Raw genomic sequence first — 18,070 nt, forward strand, 5'->3', positions numbered from 1 at the left:
CCTGAAAAAAACAGTATAACATAGACAATGCCAAAGTCTATCACCAGCACTAGCAATAGCCAGGCCCCTTTGGACCATGGCTGAAGTGGCTTCTGAGTTCCTGGGTGGCTGAGTACAGAGAAATGAATGTAGATGTACCAATTCCCTTGGAGGCTTAATTGGAGCAGGGAGCCAAGTAGCCCTCTTTTGAAATGAGAAGTTATACTTCTGCAATTTTAACCTGCTCTGGTTAAATCCATTGCTGATTCCTGAGAGTGCCTTAAGTCATCTTCTCCCTTGAAAGTAATTGTTTTCTTTTTAGTATGCTAATCTCTTCAGCAGAAGAACCTCCTTAGGTCCTAACTTTACATGTACTTCTTTTCTTGCCAAGTTTTTCAAGTTTTTCTGCTTTTATTTTTGCTCCTAATTCTCATTATAAATGTGGCTCAAAGCAACCAGCAGAACCCATGTCACAGCCTGAATTTTGAGTTGCTTTCAAATTTCCACTACCACATTAATTAGTCCTCTACCTTTAACTTGAGGCTTACATAAAGTCATAGGGCATAAGAAAAGTATTAACAAATTATCTGCCATTATGTAGCCCAGCTGGCTTTTAGTTCAATCTGAGTAAAGTCCTCATTCTCATCTAAAAACTCAGGAGCACAATCTTTACTGTGTGCATTCCTATCAGCATTGTGACCCTCTGAGCTCTCACCAAAACTGCTCATAGAGCTCTGCTTTCAGCATCCTTGAGCTTCTCAAGGCTACATATCCACACCATTCCAAATTCCTCCCACAATCCAGTTCTAAAGGCTTCTGAACCACATAGTCAGGTATAGGCATAACAATAGCCCCATTCCTGCTACCAATTTACTACACAGGTTGGCTTTTCCATTGCTGATACAAAATGCCTGACATAGACAACTTAAAGGAGGAAAGGAGTTATTTGGCTCCTGCTTTCTGAACTCTCAGTCTCGAGTAGGTTGGTTCCAAGGCAGGAACATCATGGTGGAAGTATGTGGTAGAGCACACTGTCACGGCAGCTGAGAGGCCAAGTAGAGGGGAATAGCACTAGCCAGCAATATAGCCTCCAAAGACATGTCCCTGGTGACCTACTTCTAAGTGTGCCCCATGTCCTAAAAGCATATAACTCTATGAACATCAGTGAATTAATCTACTCATGTATACAGGCTCCCATGGTTTAATCATCTCTCAAGGAGTCTGTTATTCTAATCAAGTTGACAATTATGATCAATCTTCTCAACTTGCAGTGGATTGGCACACATCAAATATGTTAAAAAAGCAAAAGTCAGAATGATACAGAAAAAAATAAAAGAATATTAATAGAGGAGGTGTGAGCTAACACATTATTTAAAATACTGTTAGGTAGAGAGAATACATCCTGCCTTTGTAATAGAAGTTATAATACTCAGTAACCATGTAATAGATGAGGAAACGTTTTGTGTCTAAAAGTATTTCAGGTAGTGAAGTAAGAAGGGTTGATAGAGTCAATTTTAAAATTTCCTAATGATTAACAGATCTATATGTTAATTGATAATAGCTACTAACATCACAAAATGAAGAATAACGTTATTATTACCTCCTAAGAAATACACTCCACTGCTTATGAAGGACTGTTGAAAAACAAAACAAAATATATAAATCAGACTAATCCTTAGACCCAATGCCCACAGTTCAAGAACTATAAAGAAAATGCCATGGGGATGCAATTAGCAAAACTCAATCTGTAAGAAATAAATCCAATAGGTTAAGTGACACAGTTTCTTCAATGAATAATTTCAAGAAAATCCTCAAGGGAGAGCCTCTGAATGAAAGAGGATTTCAGGGTCATGCTAATTACAATATATGGAATTTATGTGTTCACTCCAACAAAGAAATGGAAGATGAAAAAGACCTTTATAAAACTGGGATTTAAAACTCTGAGTACAAATTTGAGGTGTAGGTATTTTGGGAGTTTTTATCTGAGAGAGATACATACATAAACAAGGAATCAAAGTAATCATTTATTGAACTGGCCTTAAACTAATAAAGGAAAATAGGTAAAAAGTAAACCAGGGATATTTATTGGCAATGATAATTATCAAAACTGCATGATGGGCTTTAAATAGGTTCACATTTTCCAAAACAGAAATTTAAAAATAATTCGAGAAGTATTTTCATTTTCCCATGCTGATAGAAGATTCAATTTTCTGTGAGATTCTTCCTTATTTTCTGTGATAATCCTAATTTTTTCTATCTTTAAGATATCTATTGTGAAAGGAATTGTTTCCCTAATTTCTCTCTGAAATGGAAATCTCATGTACATTGCTCTGTGGGAAGAAATGGGGATCTTTAATTTGTTCTCATAAAGGTTATTGTCAGGACATACTTTATCAGGTATGATTTTATTTCACCAATTTGTTTTTATTATCAGGTAGTTCTCCATGTAGTGTAGGGTGCAGTTAACAATAAGTAGTAGTTTCATTAACAATTTGAGTCTTCAAATATTGAAAATAATCACAGTCATTGACTATATATTATGTGGAAATATGCCCTTGACTAAGGCACAAAGGAATGAAGGGCAGGTGGAAACATCACAGGCCAACTTCCAGGGTACATTGAGAACAACAAGATCTCCTAAGGCTGAAAAATTCTGTGGTGGGCCTCTTGGGTCTCTCCAAAGCATTGATTTTTTTAAAGTTAATTTTATTGGTACATTTTAATTTTACAACATAATGACATTCATGATTGGAGATTTGTACCTTTACATAATCCATCTTGGTTCTTATTTTTTTCCCATTTCCTCTGCTCTCCCTTCAACCCCTCTATCCCTGCCTATTTACAAAGACTTTGTTTCCATTTTTTCAATTTTTTATGTTAATTCCATTCTCCTCTTTCCTTTCTCCAATCCCTCACACTTCCCCTTCCCCTCTGCACCTTTTCTTCCTAGTTCACATTATCTATTATACATTTTAGTTGTAATTTACACTTTCAGTTTCTCACACCAGAGAAACTATTCGGTATTTATACGTGTGTGTCCTATTTATTTCACTTAAGATTATCACCTCAATGTGCATCCATTTAGCTATAAATGACTCTATTTTTTCATTTTTAATGACTGAGTAGTACTCCATTGTATAAAAAAACCCCACATTTTCTTTATCCAGTCTCCTGTCAATTGGCAATTGGGCTGTTTCCAAATTTTACCTATTATAAACTGTGCCAGTATAAACATGGGTGCACATATATCATTGTGGTAAGATTCTTTTAATTCTTTGGGGAAAATACCCACCTGGGGAATAGCTGGATTAAATGGGATTTCCATTCCTAATTCTTTGAGGTATCTCCATACTGATTTCCACAGTGGTTGCACCAGTCTACACTCCCACCAGCCATGGAGCAGTGTTCCTCTTTCCCCACAGCCCCACCAGCATTTGTTATTGGTTGATTTCTTGATAGCAGCCATTCTTTCTGGGGTGAAGTGGAATCTCAGCATTCTTTTCATTTGCATCTCTCGAATGACCAGAGATGTTAAAGATTTTTTCATATGTTTATTTGCTGCTTTTGCTTCTCTGTCTGAGAAATGTCTGTTCATTTCAGATGCCCATTTTTGGATTGGGTCTCTAAATTTGGGAGGTCTGATTTTTTTTTTAAGTTCTTCATATATCCTAGATAGTAGATCTTTGTCTGAGGAACAGCTGGTAAAATTTTTTCCCACATGGTGGGTTGTCTCTTTACACTATTGGTGGTTTTTCTCACTGTGCAGAAGCTTTTTAATAAGAAGACATCCCACTTGTTAATTTTCTGTGCTGGTTCATGTGGAGCTGAGGATTTGTTCATAAAATCTTTTCCTATGCCAATGTCTACAAGAGTTCTACCTAACCTCTCTTCCAGGGGTTTAGTTTTTCTCATTTAATATTAGATCTTTAGTCCGTTTCTATTTTAGTTTAGTGCATGGTGAGAGATGCAGGTCTAGTTTTAATCTTCGGCAAATTGAAACCCAAGTTTTCTAGCACTATTTATTAAAGAGATTATCTTTCCTCAAGTGAGGAGGGTTGGCTCCTTTGTCGAAGATGAGGTGGCTGAGTGTGTCTAGAGTTGTTTCTGCATCTTCTAATCTGTTCCACTGGTCTTCAGGTCTGTTTCTTTGCCAGTACCATGCTGTTTTTATCACAGTAGCTTTGTAGTATAATTTCAAGTTGGGGGTTGTGATAACCCCTACATTGTCTTTGTTGCCTAGAATTTCCTTTGTTATCCTAGGTCTCTTCTTATTCCAAATGAAATTTTTGGATTGTTTTCTCAAGGTCTGTGAAGTAAGCTGCTGGAATTTTAATTGGGATTGCATTGAATCTATATAGCAGTTTTGAACATATGGCCATTTTCACAGGAGCAAGGGCTGTCTTTCCAATTTCTGATATCCTCTTTGATCTCTTTTTTTCAGAGTGCTATAGTTTTCAGAGTAGAGGTCTTTGATTCCTTTCATTAGGTTGATTCCTAGGTATTTTATTTTTTTGGATGCTATTGTGAAGGGAGCCGTTTCTCAAGTTCCTTTTTCAGTGAATCTGTTGTTTGTGTACAAGAAAGCTTTTGATTTTTGTGTGTTGACTTTGTATGTAGCTACTCTACTGAATTTGGATATTAAATCTAGAAGACTTTTGGTGGAGTTCTTGAGGTCTTCTATATACAGTATCATGTCATCTGCAAATAATGACAATTTGACTTTGTTTCAGAAGCATTGTCTAGTTTGGCATACCTGACACATTATTCATTTTCTGGAAGATGTTTGTAGGAAGCTTGCCATAAACATGAACATAATAGCAAAGTATTTCAGAATATGGCCGATGGTGCTTTGGCCACGTGCTCTTGAAACATTTGTCATCCAAAAGATGTATCATCCTGACTGTTAGTGAGGAGTTACCTTTTTTTTTTCTTTTTTCTTTAAAAAAAGTCTTATGCTAGACAGTGTAAATCTGGTCCACAAGCACCAAGAAAATGGGAAAGAGGATTTTACTTTGGATTTTCCTTTCATCATTCCATATATATTTCATTTGTCCATATACATTTAAAATTATTGACCCAAGTTGCTGCAGAATAAGAAGTACAAAGAGAGCAACAAGTTGGAAAAAGAAAGAGGCATGTTAGGAAAGAGGCATGTTAGTGAGTTATAAATTTCACCTGAATATTGTGCAGATTTTTACTGGCAAAGAGAAGGTTTGTCTCCTATACTTGCCAGCTACTGCATATGAGTAATAATGTGGATTTTTTTCCCTCTAAATAGCCTGTGTTTTTTAAAGAAAAAAAGTAACAAAATGGTCATCAGCCAGCTAAGAAGCAGTGGTCACTGCACTTTGTCTGTAGATATACCTGGATGTTAGGAGCTCTTGTGAGCAGGGATTTCTGAAAGAGGAAAAGATTAAAGTAAGAAAACAGGGAGATGTTTTACCACTTCTAGTTTCGACATGTATGTTTGACTTTTTGTTTTTTGTTTGTTTGTTTGTTTGTTTTGTTTGGGTTTTTTTGTTAGTGGAGATAGAACTTGGGACCTTGCGCTTGCGAGGCAGGCGGCAGAACCACTGAGCTAAATCCCCGGCCCTATGTTTGACTTTTGAAGTTCTATTGTATTTGAGAACTATGTAATAAAACTGTCTTTAAATATCCATTTCCCTGAACCAATTAGTGAAGTGCTACAGGGGACACCGTACAGATGGTGAGGCTGTAGGCTTGAAGGGCTCTGGTATATTTTAGCTGACGTGATCATTAGCAAACTACTCTATTTAACAGTTGTGCAATAAAATTAGAAATATGTATGCAGAAAAGAATAATGGTAATAGCCTTTATATATCTTACAAGAAAAGCAGCATCCAATTATATAATCATATTATATAGATATAGATATCTAGCATAATACATATATTCATATAAAATGGACTTTGATGTTCATAGAATCTTTACAGAAAAATACTATTATTAATGCTTTGTAAATGAAGAAACAGAGTTTCACAGAGTTTATTAGAGCTAGGAGCTGAGAGAGCTGGAGTTCAAGCCCAGTACTGCCTTTGAAGTGTGTTTATTCAAATATAAACTATGCTTCATAAGACGAAAAATTTTAAAACATTATTTTCAAAACTTTAAACCTTTTCTATGGTTGAAGAAATTGCTTTAAAATATTTAAAATACTTAAATCCTGTTTTTTAAGACTCATTTAAATAAAGATACATATTTATAAATTCTGGTACTGGTATACATATCTTATATATTAAAAACACCAAAATTATATAAAAGATACAACTTCTAGGAGAATATTTCCTATTTTTAATTAATTTTATTTTATTAGTACATGTTTGCCATACAGGCATTTTACAATCATTTTGAGGAGTTAGTACATGTACACGTTTCTTTTTAAAATTCCCTTTCCTCCCTCCCTCTTCTTCTAATTCTCTTTTCCTCCTTTTTGCTCTTATTGACATTATTAATCTTAATTTCATTATATGTCATAAACATGAACTACAAAAGTTCCTATTTAACATGTGAACTTCAACTTCTGCTTATAACATTACTGTTTCATTAGTTAAGAAATTACATTAATTTAGAAGCAAATATCTTTAAACATTTTTTGATATGTGTGTAATGCAAAATGACTGTATTCATTGTGGGGTGTTATTTATCCAGCCTTGATCCTTTTTATTCCCCCTCACATCTCCTAAACAAATGTATTAGTAAGCTTTGTACAGTGGTAGATGGAGATAACAGTGGATTGAAATTCCAAACACTTTAAAATGAATTACTTTTATATTCTTTAAAATATAGTTTGTGTTAAATGCTGTCCAATTTTTCATTTTATTATAGCCACGTTTAAAATAAGGGTAGATTATAGATTATTTTCATCCCACACCCTCCATTCTATAAACATTCGCCAAGATCCCAAAAGAAATGATCACCTGGGGAAATAAAATAATATATTCTACTTTTTTTGATTCTTTTTCTTGCATATGTTCCAAGATGTGATAAAAGATAAAAAACATGAAGTACATTGTTCAGCCAGAAAATGACTCATTTATGTCAAAACCATGTATTTGAAAGAATGTAAATAAAAATTTTCAATGCTGAATTATATTATACTTGGCTAATATTAAAAATTGTGAAATGTATAATATTCTGTACATGGGAAAAGTCTGCTTTTACTTAATTTCAAAAGAAAAGTAGCAATTAGAGCAAAACAATGAAGTTTCTTTCAGTATTGGCTGGGATAATAGATTAATTTCTTTACATCAGGCCTAATTTTAAGGGAGCAACAATAGATTCACTCTCTGTGAAGTGTGGGATGCCTACAGTTTAATATCCATTTCCTGGGAAGGTAATGCCTTGCATTCTGGATTTAAGTCTTGCGTTAGTTATTGTTCTCATTGCTGAGACCAAATAGCCAACACTCACAACTTAAAGGAGGAAAAGTTTATTTAGCTCACAGTTTGGAGATGTTTCAGTCCATAAGTGGCTGGCTCCCAGGTAGAGTGGCTTGGAAGACAGGCACTGCAAAGGGGAAACAGTCATGGCAGGCAGGTGGTAGAAAAGCAAGCAAGGGACAAACATAGCTCTTTCTACCCCTTATATCTTATCCAGCCTTCTTAGAGTGGGCAGCACTCACATCCTTAATCCTAGTGCCCTTGATCCTAGCATTAAACCATTAATCAATTCCAGAGGCACACACTCTAGATCCATCCACTTCTGAAAAAGCTCCACGGTCTATGCCTGCATGAGGCTTTGGGGGACATCTATACACAAGCCTTAGTAGGTCTTTTATTTATTAACAAGGTGAATCTGAGAAAGCCAGAGTCCTCTCTAATTTAAAATATAAAACTAAATAAGATATTTCTTACAACCCATGAAATTTTTTATTCTGATTTTATAAAGTTTTTATTTAGTGGTTCAACAAACACTTTATATATATTTAAGAAACTACAAGGTATTTTATTGAAAGAAAAATGATGATAGATGAAAAGAGGAGGCAAATATAAAATAAGGATAACTGTTCAATTAGTAACAAAATTTTTAATATGATGTGGATTACCATATTATCCTAGCAAGATGTAAATGATGGAATGTCTTGTGTAACCTGCCAGGATTTCAAGGAAATAATTTAAAAATTTAAGTGCAGTTTTTGAATTGCAATGTAAGTTAAAACATACCTATATAGATAGATGCAGTTTTAAACTTACTGCACATTTTGTGTTATCATTAAGGTCACTTTTATACTTATGAGTGGACCCAAAATATTTGAAGACATGATGACTGAAGAAGATTTTTCTTTTTCAGTTTCAGTCTTTCCATATTTATTTAAATAATATACTACAATAATAGGTAAAAATCTAGGTTGAAATTAAAATGTTTGAAATAGTACTTCCTAATTTCAAAGACTGAAATTTGAGAATTTTGTTTTACAGCATATTTGATAGGTATGTGTGCATTAGTACTGAGTTAAAAAAAGGTTCTGGAAATTCATTTCATTATTAAGGTAATCAATTTTGTTTGGAAGCAGTGATCGTTTCCCAGATGATAATATTTTTCCTATACAGAAGGAGAAACAATCTTACTCTGCTTAAATTGCCACATGGGCACTTATTACATATTGACTTTTATGTTTTTGTTACAGCACTTTGTTTTTTTAATTGTTAGTATATTATAAATAAGTAATGAAATTCAGCTCATAAAACTTACATATGAAGTTATTACTTCTAAGTAGGCTAAATTTGCATTTTTTTAATTATTCAGGTTGCTTACAAATGTAAATGACATTTTAAGTATTAATGATATTGATGTGGCTACAGTGTATTTTTTCTAAATAAAATATCCCACTTATATTTACCAAATATGAAATTAAGGCTCTCAGAGCATTTGTGAGTGTTTAGAATGTAAAGATCTCAAGTGTGCATGAGAAAGATTCATCAAGTGTGTTTTATAAGACATAGATGCTGAACACTTCATAGAGAATTGTTTACTTAAATAATTGCTGCATTTCTTTATTTCAGTAAATTAAACCTTCCCATTTTGTGCATTTTTGTAAAAAGACAGTTTGGCCACTGAAAGGATATTCACATAACAACTAAATAGCTCTGTTGAAATGAATTAAAATACTCCCACGTGTGATTTCTTCCTATCAGGCTTGTTACCTAACACTGAACTTCAGTTGCAGTGTGTTGAGAAGAAAGTAAGATCATCTGAGAGGTTACCAGTTAGGAGGGTTACAGATAAGTAATAACAATATATTGAACTATGCCTGTGACAATAGACGTGTGTCCAGATTACAGGAATGGTTAAAGAATGAATTCACACTACTTTCCATGTAAGTGGAGTGTAAAAGAAGACGATGTCAAAAAGAGTCATATCTGACTGTTTAAGGAGAAATCATCAATCTGCAAGGGGGCTTGGGGGCATGTTTTTGATTTAAGACTTGTTGAGTTGAAAGCATTTTTTTTTTAGCTTTTATTAATACATATTTGCCATACATAATGATCACATTCATCATGGGGAATTTGTACCTGTACATATGTCTTAATTCTTCTTTTCCCCCCATTTCTTTGCCCTCACTTCAACCCTTCTTTGCTTCCTTGTTTACAAAAGCTTTGTTTCCATTTACCCTTCCATTATCTCTTTTTAAAATCCCTTTTCCCTTCTTTTCCCCTCCCCTTCCTTTGTTCCTCTTTTCATTTGAACATGTTCTTTCTACTTCCCCATATCTTGTTCTCTATTTTGCTTCTTATTTACTCTTTGGGTTTCTCACACAAGAGAAACAATTTGTCATTTAAACTTGTGTATCTGATTTATTTCACTTATTATGATGATCTTCTTGATATAAATCCATTTACCTAAAAATGACTCATCTGCCTTTCTTTATGGCAGAGTAGTATTCCATTATATATAAATACCATGTTTTCTTTATTCATTCATCTGTTGATAAGCACAACCTCTAATCCAGATTCATGTACCCTGCAAAGTTATCTTTCAAAATTAATAGAGAAATATGATACTTCTATGGTAAAGAAAATCTGAAAAATTCATGACCACCAAACCAGCATTCCAAAAATTTCTGAAGGATAGTCTAGAAAAAGATAATGAAGGGCCTGGGATTTAGCTCAGTGATTTCTCTGCCTGCTGAGCAAGCGCAAGGACCCGAGTTTGATCCCTGGTACCCCCAAAAAAGAGAAAGAAAAATATAATGAAAACAATAATTCCAACAATCACAATAGAATGAATCCACTGGGCAAGGCAACAATTAAATAGAAGGGAAAGAAAGGGAACCAATAACAGGAAAATAGTATAATTACAGGAATAAGTTAATACCTATCAGTTATTACCATCAAAGTGAATACTCTCAATTCATCAGTTAAAAGAAGCACATTGGCAGAATAGATCAAGAAACAATATCCAATTATATTCTGCATACAAGAAAAATACCTAGCTCTCCAAAAGTTCATAGGTCAAAGGACAGAAAACAATACTCCATGCAACAGGAACACAGAAAAAAGTAGGGGTAAGTATTCTATTTGCAAAGTGGATTTCAAGCCAAGACTGGTCAGAAGAGACAAAGATAACTACATATTTGTTAAAGGAAAAATCCAAGAGGAAAAGATAGCAATCATAAAAATATATGTGCCAAATACCAGTGCACCTAACTATATAGAACAAACACTGATGAATGTGAAAAATCAGATAATTAATAATACAACTATAATGGGATATCTCAACACCCATCTGTCATAAATAAACAGATCAACTAGCAAAAACATCAACAAAGATTTTAGTACATTTAAGAGACATCAAAAAAATGGATCTAGTTTCCAAAGAAGAGTTTAACCTAGCAATGTGCATTTGGGAAACATATATAGGTTAGGCCACCTAGGAAAAGTGTTTGTTGGTTGGTTGGTTGGTTTTTAAGTACAAGATTAGGGAAGAATTATTATGTGGATTAAATGCTCTCTTTGCTAAGAAGCAATGACTCTTTACTCAGTCCCATAGATGTCTACTAGGTAACTAAAAGCAGAACAAAAGTTTAGCATCTTTTCCTTTATTTTGTATCTGTCACCTTTACTACCTTGAACCTTGGGTCAAATTCCTCCTCAGGTTTGCAAACAGACATGTTGATCACTTAAGGAGTATCTGTCTACAAAACTAGTAATGCAAGGTTAATTATCAGCAAATTTTCCTGAACTCTTTCATCCCCCCTCGAGACTGAAGTAACTAAGATCTTTTCAAGATTACAGGAACAGTGATCCTTGCAGATAGATGACCTCATGTTAGCACTGCCTCTCTCCCCAAGCAGGAACAGTTACCCCATGACCCCAGGACCCCAGAACCTGAAGAGAAGCTCTCTAAACAAGAGCAATCATTTTATGTTGGGCGTTCAGTTGCCCCCTCTAATAGTAACTTCTCAGGAGAAAAGAGGAATTCACAGAACCAGACCTGAGATAATGAGCAATAAGGCCACAGTTTGACCATGACTGCTTAACAATGCACACCTCCTGACTCCTTCTTCAGTTCTTCCTCTACATAATCCTGGGATTGTTGTAAGTACCCCAAGGACAGGGCTGAAGAAACTTGTTCCTCTTTGCCTTTCCTGTATGACTATAAATTCTTTTCTTGCATTTTTACAATTTTTTTCAGTTTTTCCTTGGGGGGCTTGGTCAGACCTATTTTGTTGGACTACTCTGAAGTCAGGGTTCCTCTGTCTCAGACTTTGGTAGCAGTATTTTTCAGGAGTTCATTGCAATATTTATCAGATACCAAGTCCAGAAAGATTAACAGGAAAAGTAGACTAAGAACAAATAACTGGAGAATAAAAGCATTTCAAGAATTCAACATGTCAAAGAAAGAAAGTAAAGTACAGTAACATTTGTTTGAAGCATTGAGATTTAAATTGTGCAAATCATTATTAAATAATGTTTGTCCTTCTTTGAACTGGGCTGGCTCCATATAAGCTCCTGGATGAATGCGGATCTTTAGGCTGAGCCAAAATACAATTCACTAAATCACACGTTGAAGAAATACACATGGGCCAGGGATTTAGCTCAGTGGCACCATGCCTGCCTGGCAAGCACAAGGTTCTGAGTTTGATCCCTGTTACCCAAAAAAGAAAGAAAGAAAGAAAGAAAAAAAAGAAATACAGGTGAACATAAGATAAAAATATGAATCTAATGAATTAATAGTTAAAGCATTCATTATTGAATCAAGAAGAAGGGGAAGAAAAAGGATCAAAATATGTACCAATTTCACACAATAAATGTGTTTATTATGTATCACAAACATATGCCAATAAGTAATGAAATAAATGCTTTAAGAAAACAAAGAAAATCCAAGCATGGTGGTGTACTCCTGTAACCCCAGCAGACTGAAGGGCGAGGCAGGAGGATTGCCATGAATTTCAAGCCAGCCTGGGCTCCACAGTGAGTTCAAGACCAGCCTGGCCTACATAGCAAGATCCTGTCTTAAAAAACAAAAGAAAGGAGGGAAGGAAGGAAGGAAGGAAGAGAGAAAGAGAGAAAGAAAGAGTACCTGTGGAAGCCTAGAAGACTGTGATGAGAAGTGTGCATTTGACTTTTGAGATTCGTAGGAGTTTAGTAGGAGTTTGCTTGGCTAACAAAGCAATTTAGAGAGAAAGAACAGCATATTAAATAATAGGTACAGAACAAGTTATTGATCAAAGGATCAAAGATGAGGTGTAGATGTAGATGGTGAAGAATTGTGAAGTCATAGAACCACCATAGTTGTATCAGCCAGCAAAGTGGGTGAAATTCATTACTACTTCTTTCATCTCCTGCTGTATGTGTATGTAGAGTGATGTGTATGTGTATATATGTTATATATGTGTATGTAGAGTAATGACTCCTACATTCTTGTTTGCTTGTAAAAAGAAAATTCTGCACTCCATCTAATAAAGAATAGCTGGAAATTTCAGATAAATAGAAGGATAAATCAGTTGATGCATATTGTTTGGCTAGATTGCTGCCTATGATCAACTATCATTGTAAAATTTAGAGTCTTTATGTATTTTTAAAGAAACAGCGATACAGGTTTTTTAAATACTCATCTTGACTCCATTATATTAAAGAATATTATTTATCTTCTGGCTTGCAGAGTAATTTTTGTCTTCAATCCATTGTTTCCTACTTAGCATGAAACCCAGCAGTTTAAATATTTCTGCAAATTACTTTCAAATACACTGACAAGAAATAAAGATCAAATTCATAGTTTGTGGATATTAAAAATACATACAAAATATATGTAATAATTAGTTACCAACATATGAAGAAATAGCTCATTAAAGAGCTCCTGGAAAATAACCTGCTCTGAAATAATTCACTTTAACATATTACAGATTTTTAAGATGTTTTCTTTCTCATTCTTTATTAATGGATATATTTGCATTCAAATAATGATCATTTGTTTTCAAGAATTCATCTGCTCCTGCTGTTTGTTCTCCACCTACTATTTAATCCTCAGTTTATAGCTCAACCATTGGTTGTAGGAAAATAATTAGGATATCACAAAAGTTAGTGCCTTCAGGTGAGAAATATGCTACATTTTGAATGCAGTATAACTGGGAAACTAATGTTTTGTACTCATTCAAATTGTTTTAAATGAAAATAAGCAAAGTTTGAAAAATTGTAAGAAAATGACACATTGTTTTATCCTAACTGAAATATCTCTGCATGGTATGTAGCTTCTCACAATATGCCACCTGTTCTCTAGAAATATAGTGGCAATATGATAGACATGGCAACATTATTCCTTTAGAAATCCCACAGATTGCAAAGCTATGAGATCAGCATGTTGACAATACTTTTCTATTGCTCTATTGTATGTGTAAATCCGTGTTTATGAGATAGGGGGTTACTGTTTACTACAGGTGAATGTAAATTAATCAAAGTAATTTTGCATAGCATTGATATATGGGTCTTTACATATTACATATTTGTCAGAATGTAAGCTATTATGCTTCTTGTGTCTCTAATCAATGGAGATTTAAATTCATGGAGAGAAAATGTGACTAGAGCTCTGTGCTGTATTGCCTTGTCACAAAGCCAAATGTTACAATGTGTTCTTTCAAGTGCAAAACTACTAATTGAATGAAAATGTTACTGTTCTAAGTAATATGTTCTCAGTGTTTTCGTAGACTACAATGGTAATGCCTGCATTAATATGACAAAAGAAACGACAGCTAGAGAATTTAAAATTCTGATCAAGTGTCATTTTCAGAAAGAAAATCAACAAGAACAAAATATGCTTTCTGAATAGAAAGAAAAGTGTGGGTGGAGAACATTTGAAATGGAATGGATTATAGAATAGCTCGGACTCCAAGTTTATGTAAAAATACTATTTTAAAGAATAGAAGAGTAAAAGGGTTCTTTTTGCCATCAGTCATCAAAATTTTGACAGAAATTGTTTAAAGTAGGAAAAGGTAAAGAAAATGTTTATTTCCACTCAGCCAATAAGCTGTTAGTACATTCTGTTTTGCTGTTCAGGTCACATGCATGTTTAGAAATTAACAAATTTGTCTGTAAATAGATTTTGACTTATATTGTGGGTTAAAATTAAGGAAATGAAATAAGAAATATATCATAAGAAATAAGGTTGATTTTTAGTCTATGAATATTTTAGTACCATTTGTGCACGGGTATCTATTTGTCTATGTTAGAAAAAAAAAGATAATAACTGAGTATGTGGTTATGTCATTATGAGTCATGGACAATAGTTTGGAGGCAACTGGTAAAAAGAAATTATATCAATGCATATGATTTAGAACATTGCTTGAAATGCTAATTTTAAAATGTAAGTACTTGGGCTGGGGATTTAGCTCAATGGTTCCACTGCCTGCCTTGCAAGCACAGGGACCCAAGTTCGATCCCCAGTACTAAAAAAAAAAAAAAAAAAAAAAAAAAAAAAATGTAAGTACGTATCAAAATGATGGAAAATACATTTTGCAATTTTCTACAACTGAATTCTGTAAAACGCTTACAATGGACAAACTAGATTTTCATATTTTAACAAAATTAATACTCCCTTATATATTATTTGAAAAAATGAGGATAAGAAAAAATAAAATTGCAACACTATTAAGTTTACTGCAACTAACAATTCTATGAATTGTGTACATGGGTATGCATATATTTATTTAAATAGAAATTCAGAATTCAGAATTGATATGATTAATTTATAATGAATATATACTTGGGAAAAATGGACAACACTGGCATTGGAAAGGAAGCAGAGGAGGTTTCAACTGATTCTATCTACTATGTTTTTAAAAATAAGTTGAGTCTAAATTGTAAAGCACTGAAATTTGATACAGTTGGAGGGTACATGAATTTTTATATTATATTGTATTTTTCCTTAAAGTATTTCATAAGAAAAGATGTTAGAAAATAGGAATTCAGCGGAGGCACAGAAAACTAATAGTGGTTGTCAGAGTTATGTGGCATTCAGCACTTAAGTTATACCTTTCAACACACAATCTTAACTCCTATTGACTTTGAGGGGGAGCACGTGCTTACATGGCAAGGAAAATTTTATTTCTAGGGAGTAAGATACTTGTGCCAAATAATAGAAAATTATTCTCTTAGAGAATAGCATAGAAGGCAGGATGACAGCTGAATAGCCTACTATTTGTTTTCTAACATTTCTACAGATTACACTAGACATCTATATTTTCAGAGCAGAAAATTTACTGATGCTACATGCTACTGCCTAAGGAATAATCAGCAACAGAAGTGATATATGGGTGCATTTACGAGGTGGGCTGGGACGGCAATTAGGTTGAAATAGTTTCATTTCAGGACAACTGTGAAGATACCAGGTAATCATATAGTGTTTCTCACTTTTCAAGTTTTATCCTTTATAATTTCAGTAAGAAAAGTATTAGATAAAATAAAATAACTACTTATCAATTTTTTTTTTAATTTTTTTCTATCAACTTCCAGAAGTGATCCTACATACAAAACAAATCCTAAAAGAGTCTAATATTTGTATCAATATAGGATTTTAGGAAAAGAAGATCAGAAAAAAGTACTGAATGATTTAATTTAATGTTCAGGTAATTTATGCATTAAAATGTATATATACACACATAGGCACACCTGAGTGCACATGTATACACACCCACACACTCAACACAACTTTTTACAAAATTAATACAATATGTCACAAAGTAGCCTTCTGTAGGTTTAGGTTTAGTGAAATGGAAGAATGGCACAATAGAATATTTTATCTACAATCCTCAATATTCTCCTATTTTCCCCATTTCCTCCCCCTCTCTCTTCACCCTTGGTCTCTTGCAAACCTTTCCATTTGCAAGAGATTCATCCCCTTGTCTCCTTCTATCCATCTTTTATTATTCTCTTTTTTTTTCTTTTTCTTATTTAAATTAGAGACACTGTATGGTATTTAAGTATATGTGTCTGGTTTATTTCACTCACCATTACACATTTCAAGTGCATCCATTTTCCTACAAATGTCTCAAATTTGTCCTTCTCTATAGTCAAGTAGTATTCCATTATATATAGATACTACATTTTCTTTATGCAATCTTTTGTTGATGGATATAAGCAGTGCTGGTGAACCTATGTCATGCATTCCACAGAGGGCTATTGGTTATTGAAGGATACCACCTTAAGATGGCGTTGAGCAGGCTTTGATTATTGCTTATAATTCAGAGCTGGTCCAAGGCTTAAGTGCACAGCTTAATGGCTGCAGCTGGCACACACAAAGAGAATTCTATGTGCCACTGGCTATGCCGAAGACCAACCCAAGTCAATGACACTGTGGTGCCTGTATTAACTGATAGCATCTGCAGCTGAAGGCCTCATGATTCTTGCTCATCCTCTATAAAAATATTAATATTAATCTAAGGGAAAAAACAAGTTCCCATTAACCTAAGATTCACTTCTTTCAAGAATCCTTTGTTCTGTTCTTACTAGGCCTTGCTCAGGTCAGCACTTCTGTCATCACCCCACCTCTGATCATCGCCCCACATTCCTCTGCTCTCCCCTGCTGTTTTGTGCTTAATAAAATACTGGCAAGCCTGGAGGTTCAGGGTCTTTGCTCACTAGAAGCTCTGATCTCCCAGGCCTCATTTCTTCTACTCTTTATCTTTGTCTTCTTTCCTCATCTCCTACCTAACTGGGGTTCAGGGGCTTCGTTGAGGGTCCCTGATAGTTATCATCAAAACCTCTAAAAGATTAGCTGTGACTGGGTATAAAAGTAGACTTCTTCCAGAATTGAGCTATTATGAATTGCACTGCTGTAAACATTGGTATGCATGTATTGCTATAGTATGACATCTTTAACTCTTTAGAGAAAATAACTATAAGGGAGATACCTTGGTCAAATAGAATACCTAATTTAAGTTCTTTGAGAAATCTCTATACTGATTTCCATAATGTTTCTACTAGTTTGCATTCCCACCAGCAACGTAGGAGTGATTTTTCTTTTCCCACCACAGCCTCATCAGTATTTACTTCTTGATTTCTTGATGACTGCCATTCATTCTGGAGTAAGATGGAATCTTAGTATGATTTAATTTGTATTTCTCTAATAGCCAGAGATGTTGCACATTTTTCATATATTTGTTGGTCATTTGTACTTCTTCCTCTGTGAAATGTCTCTTCATTTTATAGGAACCTGATAACTTCAATGGATGTAATCATTATATGTCATAAAGATGAGCTAACAATAATACAAACAAGAATAAAAATGGGGAAAGGGGAATTAGATGGGGAGTGAGAGAGGGAGAAGGGAGAAGGGAAGGAAGGGGGTAAAAAAAGAAACAGGTTATATTATGGGCATGTACCCATCCCCCAAGATGATTGTAAACTGAACATATTGCAAGCATGTACTAATAAAAAATAAAAATATTTAAAAATATACAGAATCTTCAATATAATTTCAATAATCTTTATTAAATATTTACATTTACTCTGAATGCCTTGCTGATGAGTTAAATTCCCAGAAAACTTTTTACCAGTTTAAATATAGTTAAAATGGAATATAGATGCTTTCCACATTAAATATCACAGAATTCTGGAAGTTTCCTTAGAAGTTGATT

The sequence above is a fragment of the Heterocephalus glaber genome, unplaced genomic scaffold, assembly GCF_053883595.1.
Source record: "Heterocephalus glaber isolate CG9 unplaced genomic scaffold, H.glaber_assembly_v1.0 deba00001509, whole genome shotgun sequence".
In the NCBI taxonomy this organism is placed as follows: Eukaryota; Metazoa; Chordata; class Mammalia; order Rodentia; family Bathyergidae; genus Heterocephalus; species Heterocephalus glaber.